This window comes from Cynara cardunculus, unplaced genomic scaffold (assembly GCF_001531365.2).
Source record: "Cynara cardunculus var. scolymus isolate 2C unplaced genomic scaffold, CcrdV1 Un_Scaffold_6187, whole genome shotgun sequence".
Classification (NCBI taxonomy): domain Eukaryota; kingdom Viridiplantae; phylum Streptophyta; class Magnoliopsida; order Asterales; family Asteraceae; genus Cynara; species Cynara cardunculus.
Window position 1 is genome coordinate 18,627 of NW_020202810.1, and position 8,939 is coordinate 27,565.

An 8,939-nucleotide genomic window follows, 5' to 3' on the forward strand; every position below is an offset into this window, starting at 1 on the left:
AAACTTAATAAGAGCTAACCTGGGAGTTCGAATTTGACGGCTGTCACATGTTATATTCTCCAACAGTTAATAATTGTAGAAGTCTTTATAACATTGAAGGAAGCAATATTTGCTTATTCTTTGTAGAATTTGGTGTTCCATGGATTTGGAAATGGAAACCGATTTTTAGTTATAATGATATGATGATCCCTTGCATCAAAAGGCAGGGTCTTACAAAATATTGGGACAAATTGGATCGCATTTGTCCAGGTTCCACTCTCATAGAGGGTCAGATCTCTATGATACCATTGAGAAGAAAATCCAGAATTATAAGAAGGAGTTCGATCTACAGAAGCAGACATAGGAGGGCTTAGACATTCCAAGTCCTTTCCAACAGATCTCTCAGAAATATGCAGGGACTCTTTCCAAAGAGGAGATCATCGATCTTTATATTGAAAATATGAAAAAAGATCTTTATGAGAATATAGGACCCTGTCCTTCGAGATCAGACGTTTCGATGAATTCTGATCTTCAGCAAGATGCCCAGAGTAGAGAAGGTTCAGAGGAAATTGCCCTTTCTCTAGAAGAAGCTCTAGAGACCTTGAAAGATTCGATAAAGCAGGGAAAATAATTTCTTTTGTCCCTATTCTGACAATTATGTAACATTGTCAAAAAGAGGCTTTTATAAAGCCTTGTTTTTCGGCTTTTTTAAAGCAGGCTTTTTCTTTACGACTTTTTATAAATGTCTTTTATCATTTAACACAGCTGTTACACAGTTGTTTTCTCTTTTGCTTTCCTAGTTGCTATTTAAAGAGAGGCCTGTCTCTCTTATTAGGCAGAGTTTTCAGAGTGCAGTGCAGAAAAATTTCTATCTTCTCTCGTTTGTAAAGGTATCAAGCTTAAGTTTTTGAATAATAAGAAGCAAGCCGACTGGTTCGGGCTTTTTTGTAAGTTTCTTAATCCCATCTCTACCTATAGTTATTTTCAGTTTAAAATGTCAGGCTAAGTTAGGAATATGAGTTAAAACATGTTTTTGAGTTTGATATATTTACAGATTTACATGGAATGTTTTATATGTTTCAAATTATGACAAAATAATAGACCAAATGTTAAATGAGTATGTTCACCTCTGAGACTGATCGTCACCCGTTGAGGCCAAGAGTGCTGTTAGGGTATTGAGATCTTGGTTTGAGGTTTACTCTATAAACAAATGGTTTATTACTCTGTATTTATGATTCTGGAGCATAGATGTTTATTAATTAATCTAAGACATGATGTAAAGTAGTAATTGATGAGATGAAGATGTGACAAATGAAAGCCTTGAAAAGAGGGGTTGACTTTGAAGAAACTTGAAAGACAAGTAACCAAACTTGCAAAACAAGTTTCGTTACTAAGACCAAAAAGATACTTGCAAAATCTTAAGAACAGAGTATTTAGTGTACGTAAATTAGTCGTGAGCCACAAAGGATGAAATCCAATGTAAAACAACAGAGATCGACTAATTTATAACTTGGAACGAAAATCAGAAAACGTATCGTAACTTGGAAATAAGAACAGAAATGAGATGAAGATTAAACACGAGCACTTGAATTAAAACTTGAGAACGTAACCGCAACTTCACTTCACAAAAATCGGTTCTTGGTTGGAAGCAAGAAAACCGAAAGCTTAAATATCGAAAACAATAATCTAAAGAGCAATTAACATAAAGATTATATGTGTAAGTGGTTAAGTAAAAGGTGTTTAAAACAAAGCCTTAAGTCTCTATTTATAGGCTAAGGAAGCTTGCACATGGGAGCCACCTAATAGGACAAAAGGTGTCTCAAAAATGGGCTTTGACCAGGCTCAAGGCCGTTGACCAAGCAACTTCAAAGGAGCAGCCCAAGGAAATTCGGCCCAGGCAAAAAATGCAGCTCACGGACAGGTACTATAGGACTCTGCCACACATACTTCTATAGGACTGCTGCAGGACTTGGCCCAAAAATCATCAAAAACCTGCATAAATAGGGAATTAACATTAGATATGATATACTACCGCTATTATATATAAAAGACATAAAAAGACTTTATTAAGACACTAATGGGCAAATAAAACTGTGAAAATGGTTAAGAAAATGATGTAATAAGGTTAATAAATTAATACTTATCAGTCATCCCATAAATATTTTTTTGAATCATAGATGAGCTTCTTTCTTTGATACTTATTAAATTCCTTGGGAATAATCCCACACGCTAAGTAATTAACAAGATCAACAAACCAAGGCACTGTTGTATGATTAAGAACCAAAATTCTTTCATCTGGAAATACTTCACAGATATCACTACTTTGCACTGGTTTGTCTTATTTTTCCAATCTTGACAGATGGTCGCCACTTGATTATCCACCCCTTTTCTATCAATGATTTCCAAATCAAACTCTTGCAAAAGCAAGACCCACCTAATTAACCTTGGTTTTGCATCTTTTTTAGAAATAAGGTACTTGATGGCCGCATGATCAGTATGAACAATCACTTTGGTTCTCATCAAGTATGATCTGAATTTTTCAAAAGCAAAAACCACAGCTAATAATTCCTTTTCAGTAGTGGTGTAATTGATTTGAGCATCATTAAGAGTTTTGCCTGCATAATAAACAGGATGAAAAATCTTTTCTCTCTTTTGACCTAACACTGCCCCAACTGCCCAGTCACTAGCATCACTCATTATTTCGAAGGGTTTGGACCAATCAGGTGTTATTACCACAGGAGCAGTGACCAATGCTTCTTTTAAAATGTTGAAAGCTTTTCTACAATCTTCATTAAAATTGAAAACATGGTCATGCTGTAATAATAAACAAAGAGGCTTTGATATTTTTGAAAAATCTTTAATGAACCTCCTATAAAAACTTGCATGTCCTAAGAAATTTCTGATCCCTTTTACAGTTGTTGGTTCAGGCAATTTCTCAATTACCTCTAACTTTGCTTTATCAACTTCAATGCCTCTTTTGGAAATTAAATGCCCTAACACTATGCCTTCTTTTACCATAAAGTGACACTTTTCCTAGTTCAAAACCAAATCTGTTTCTTCACATCTTTTAATACCTTTTTCAAGGTTTTGCAAACATAGGTCATATGATGTCCCATATACTGAAAAATCATCCATGAAAATTTCCATGGAGTGTTCTAACATATCAGAGAAAATTGACATCATACACCTCTGGAAAGTGGCAGGTGCATTACAGAGTCCAAAAGACATTCTTCTAAAAGCAAAAGTTCCATATGGACATGTGAAAGTAGTCTTTTCCTGATCATCCGGTGCTATGGCAATCTGATTGTAACCGGAGTAGCCATCTAAGAAACAATAAAACTCTTTTCCTGCTAGTCTATCTAACATTTGGTCTATGAAGGGTAATGGAAAATGGTCTTTTTAAGTGGCTTTATTAAGCCTTTTATAGTCTGTACATATCCTCCAACCAGTTACTGTTCTAGTAGGTATAAGTTCATTCTTTTCATTTGGTACAACAGTGACTCCACCCTTTTTGGGTACACATTGCACAGGACTGACACAAGTACTAGTAGCAATAGGATAAATTATGCCAGCATCAAGTCATTTTAAAATTTCCTTTTTGACAACCTTCTTCATGATAGGATTGAGCCTTCTTTGAGGCTCAATGGAGGTGAAACTTTTGTCTTCCAAAATAATTTTATGTTGACAAATGGTGGGACTTATCCCCTTGAGGTCAGCAATGGTCCATCCTATGGCCTTGGTATCAAGTTTCAACATGTCAACCAACTTTTCTTCTTAGTCAGCTTTTAATGATGACGAAATAATGACTGACAACTTCCCTGAATCTCCTAAAAAGGCATACTTCAAATGTGAGGGGAGTTGTTTTAACTCTAAATCTGGGGCAACATCTAAGGAAGGAACAATAATCTTCCTATCCTCAGTTTAACTTCAAAAGCAGCAGATTCTTGTGGTGTTTCTAATTCCTCAAAATCTTCTTCTTCATCACTATCAGTCTCAGATAAACCTAAGATTTCCCCCAAACTTTTTTCTTGACACCAGGTTTCTATCATACTCAAAGTAGAACACTCCTCTCTTTCTTTCGGGTACCTAAGAGAATTAAAAACATTAAAATTCACCTGTTGGTCTTGGACTCTCATGATTAATTCTCCCTTCTGTACATCTATCAGGGTTCTGCCAGTAGCTAGGAAAGGTCTCCCTAAAATGATGGGAATGTCTTTGTCGGCTTCAAAGTCTAGGATGATAAAATCAGCTGGGAAAATAAACTTATCAACCTGAACTAGGACATCCTCAATTTTTCCTCTGGGATAGGCTATAGACTTATCAGCTAACTAAAGAGTTACAATTGTAGGTCTAGCTTCACCTATGCCTAGGGTGTTGAAGATAGATAAAGGCATAAGGTTTATACTAGCACCTAAGTCACATAGAGTTTTCCCTATCTTTTTTCCTCCAATTGAACAAGGGATTGTAAAACTTCCAGGATCTTTCATCTTAGTAGGGATTTTACTGGACAACAAAGCACTGCAACCTTCAGTCAGAGCTACAGTCTCATATTCAGTCAACTTTTTCTTTTTTATTTAAAATGTCCTTTGAAAACTTTGCATAACTTGGCATCTGCTCAATTGCTTCAACCAAGGGTATGTTTATGTGAAACTGTTTAAAAACATCAAGAAACTTTTTAAATTGTAATTCTTCCTTTTGATTCCTTAATCTTTGGGGATAAGGAATATAAGGAGTGACTGCAATAGGAGAAGTAGTCTTTTGAAGAGTTGGTGCTGAAATGGGTTCTGAAACTGGTCTCACAATGGGTTCTGATTCAGTTCTATTAGGGATTGTAGGACTGGTCTGGTCATTTATTATGGGACTGTCACTAGATTGTGACACATCCACTACAACATTTTATTTGGGAGTATTGGGTTCATCAGGAAATAACAGTGGAAAATCTACTCTTTCTAGAATAGCCATACTATCTATGGGCCTGACTATGGGTTGAGGCTCACTAGTACTCTCTGAATGGTTCACAGGAATGGTACTCACAAAATCTGGTACAGAGGTAACAGAATCTTGTTCTACACTTTTCTTTTCAATCTCTGCTTTGTTTGGTTCTTTTTGTTCTTTTTGGGTATTTTCTAAATAACTCTTTCCACTCCTTAAAGTAACAACCTTAACATGCTCTTTTCCTTCTCTCTGAGGTATCTCTGTATCACTAGGTAGAGAACCTACTGGTCTTTTTCTTATCTCCAAAGCCATTTGTCCCATTTGAGTTTCAAGATTTTTAATTGATGCTTGAGTTTGGGTTATAAAACCCTTCATCATTACATCCAAGGAAGTAGATGATTCAGCTTGCTGTTTAGGCTTGCTTTGGAAAGAAGAGTGATGATTTTGAAAATTAGCATGTTGATTATTATGATTGGCTTGATGCGCTTGTGAGTGAAAATTAGATTGGCCTTGTTGTTGAAAATTGGACTATCCTTGTGGTTGAAAATTGGACTGTCCTTGAGGCTTTTCCATTGGCGGATTAAGAGCTGGACTAAGCCATGAAAAATTTGGATGATTTTGCCATCCAGGATTTAAGTCTGCGAAAATGGTTCAGTCTTGTTGACAAAATTTACATGCTCAGGATTTTCAGGACAATGCTCAAAAGAGTGACCTTCACCACAGTACACTCATTGCACTAATTGAACATTAGGATCAAAGGTATTAGCATCAAATTGCATATGTGGGCTAGATGTTAGATTTGAAATTAGCTTAGTGATCTGAGCTGTTAATGCCGAGACAACATCTACCTCAATTATTCCAGCTGTTTTCTTCAGTGGCATTGGATGTGGGTCAGACCATTGTCCGTTATAGTTGGAAATCTTTTCAAGTACGTCAAAACCTTCATTATAGGTACAAGCTGTGAAAGCTCCGCCTGCAGTAGCATCGAGCATTTGCCTAGCAACGACATTTAAGACATTGTAAAATGTCTCTAACTGTATACAGTACGGAATGCCATGGTGAGGGCATTTCTCAGCAGCTCTTTATACCTGTCCCATGCATCAGTAACTGCTTCATCATCCAGTTGTCTAAAAGTACATATTTCATTCCTAGATTTAGCATTCCTCGTGGGTGGAAAATACTTTTTCAAAAACTTTTCTGCCATTTCATTCCATGTAGTCACAAAGTCTGCTTGCAAAGAATTGTACCATGCTCTTGCTCGATCCCTTAGTGAAAATGGAAAATGTTTTAGTCTCAGAGCATCATCTAAAACATTAGGGATGAGAAAAGAGTCTATGATTTTCATAAAAGAACGCAGATGAGAATGAGGATCTTCAGAAGATAAACCAGCATACTGGAAGTTTGTTTGAAGCATTTGAAACAACAGTGGTTTAAGTGAAAAATGGGTGGCACCAATGGTAGGCTTACGTATTCCTATGTGTAATTGATTTAAGTTAGGAATAACATACACCATAATGCCACCATTTTTAGCATTTGCAAGACGAAATATGTTTTGAGTCTCATCCTCATGTGGAATATTTGGTTCTGTTAGGACTGAGAAATCAGTATTAATTGTATTCGTCTTGAAAAGTTTAATATTGTCTATAATTGTAAAAAGTCAGCGTGTTTGACTTTTCTTAGAGGTTTGACTTTGACTTGTCTTTGTAGTTTGACCATATAAATATGGTTTAGTCTTTGTAATTAGTTAGAAGTGAGCTTTATTGTAATACGTACATTCATAATAGAGGTTTGACCAGAATTGAGAGGATTGACTTTTCCTCTCAATATTCATATATGTGTTTTGATGATATTAATGCAATATCAAGATTCTGCCATGATTGTTGTGATAAAATGAAGAATTGATCAGATATTGTGGACACACAATTGGTATCAAAGCTGGAATGCAAGAAATCAGATGAAGAAATCGAAAAGATAAATGAATTTTTTTCTGATTTTTTTGGTGTTCTTGATTTTTTCTTTGATTTTGATCCGATTTTTCATTAAAATCTTGTGTTTTTGTGTTAAAAATATGATCAAAATGTTCGAAATTTTGTTGTGAATCTTTGTTATTCACAAATTTTTGTGATTTGATCAACTTAAATCAAGATTTGATCGGATTTTTAGGTTTTTTAAATTTTTTTGTGTTCTTGAATTTTTTTTAAAACCAGTGGTTTTGATCCAATTTTTCTTAAATTTCTTCTAGTTTTTGTGTTTTTGTTAGTTTTAATCTGTTTTTAATTTTTTTTGGGTTTAATTTTGTTAATCCGTCTAAAATTTCAAGGCCCAAGTTCATTTTTGGCCCACATTTTGTTGACCGGATAAAGAGTCCGGTTGGTTCTTCAAATSATTTCACAGGTTGAGTGTTCATCTACACCGCACAAATAAATCATTTCACCGGATTTCTGAAGCGGTTTAGTACAAAGCATCACCGGATTTCAAGCGGTATTCATCTACACCGCAGGAGTATTGTCCTGTGTTCATGTAAACCTAACGTAGCTTGAGCGGAGAAGAGCTTGACCGGTATCTTGAGCGGATTATAAACCGGACAGAAGCTTACATCGTTCGACTAGTTTGAGCCTCAAGATTAATCGGAGTTCTAAATCACACGGACTTCTAAATCGCTCAGGTAAGTATTTCAAACTCATCGATTTAAAACAGTGGTGACCGGATACATACACCCCTTGACCRGATAATTGTCCGGATAGGCAAATCRATTGGTTGAGCGATTTAAGCGAGTTGAGTGAACTAGTGATTGGATAAGTATCAATATCAATCAGATTCTAAATTGCTCAGGTTATGAATGTCGTTACTTGTTTGATTCTTAGTCATTCGGTCACTGCAAACTGTAATTTGATYTTCTCACCTGTTGTGTTTCTTGAATCGATGCATCAGAATTTAAAAACTGGATGCTGGTCAAATTGTTCAAAGAACAGCAACAAAGGGTAAGTCATCGTGGGGAATCGCATATCATCTTGCAATTGAACTTGCAATTGAACCTGCAAATAGTTCTTTGTTGGACCGTATTACTCAGTTCAGGGTATTGAAAACTTACTTGATTAATTAGATAGACATTGAGTACGTAGCGGACAGTAGTAAATCAAGCAGGTAGAAATCAATGAGAACACAATGAAGAACTCTTGAAGAACACAGAGAGAGAGAATGCTTCAAATGATTTTCAATTAGAAAATGTTGACAATTACAAAATGGAAGCTGTTTAATTACAAAGGCCTAAAGCTGCTTTTATACAAGCAAATAACCGCAAGGACAGACCTAGACGTATTAATTAATCTAAGCCGTTCAAATAAAGCAGATTACAAACACGATCACGTGTTTAGCACGAGCAGCTAATAAACCTAAGTACAACGAGACAATAGAGATCCGCATAGAAGACTAACTGCAGACCCTCTGTGAGATACCACAGAGGTTCTGCTGTTTATGACTTGAAAGCTTGATACAGAGGAACATTCTTCCAGAACCTCTGTGAGACACGACAGAGGTTCTGTCGCCTTTGTCTTGAATGATGGGCTACATTGTTGAATGTCCTCTGCGGTCTTCTGTGACAGATTATCTTCTGTCAAAACTTGCTGTGTTACTTTTTCGATACTTTTACATTCAGAGATGATGAGAGCTAACAATCTCCCCCTAAGTATGAAAAAGTAAACTAGGAATGGAAAGAGCAAGACATTACTTGAAAGAAATTACAAGAAGTGATTAACCATCAACCTCTGAAATGAAATACTTGAACGTAAATTACAAAGCGTTAAATTTAAAGTTACAACCAGACAAAAAAAAAGGTTACAACGTTTGTGAARCTATGCCAAATTCAAGAAGAGTCAAACAGCAGATTCTGGAAAATCATCTATTTGGTATACGAAGTCTGTCTTGATCGTTCTGTAAACGTTGAAGAGGAACTCCCTGAAATTGATTTGAGCTCTGATTGGTTCCAAGATATCAGAAACCTCATCAACCCTTAACTTTCCATTTGC

The 8,939-nt window shown here is 35.8% G+C and overlaps 1 non-coding gene across 1 annotated transcript; it reads left to right on the forward strand.

Annotated features, from left to right (window-relative positions):
• Positions 1-5,964: 5,964 nt before the first annotated feature.
• LOC112504610 lies at positions 5,965-6,070 on the forward strand. Its single transcript, XR_003068231.1, has one exon. It is a non-coding gene; the product is annotated as a small nucleolar RNA R71 (small nucleolar RNA).
• Positions 6,071-8,939: the final 2,869 nt, after the last annotated feature.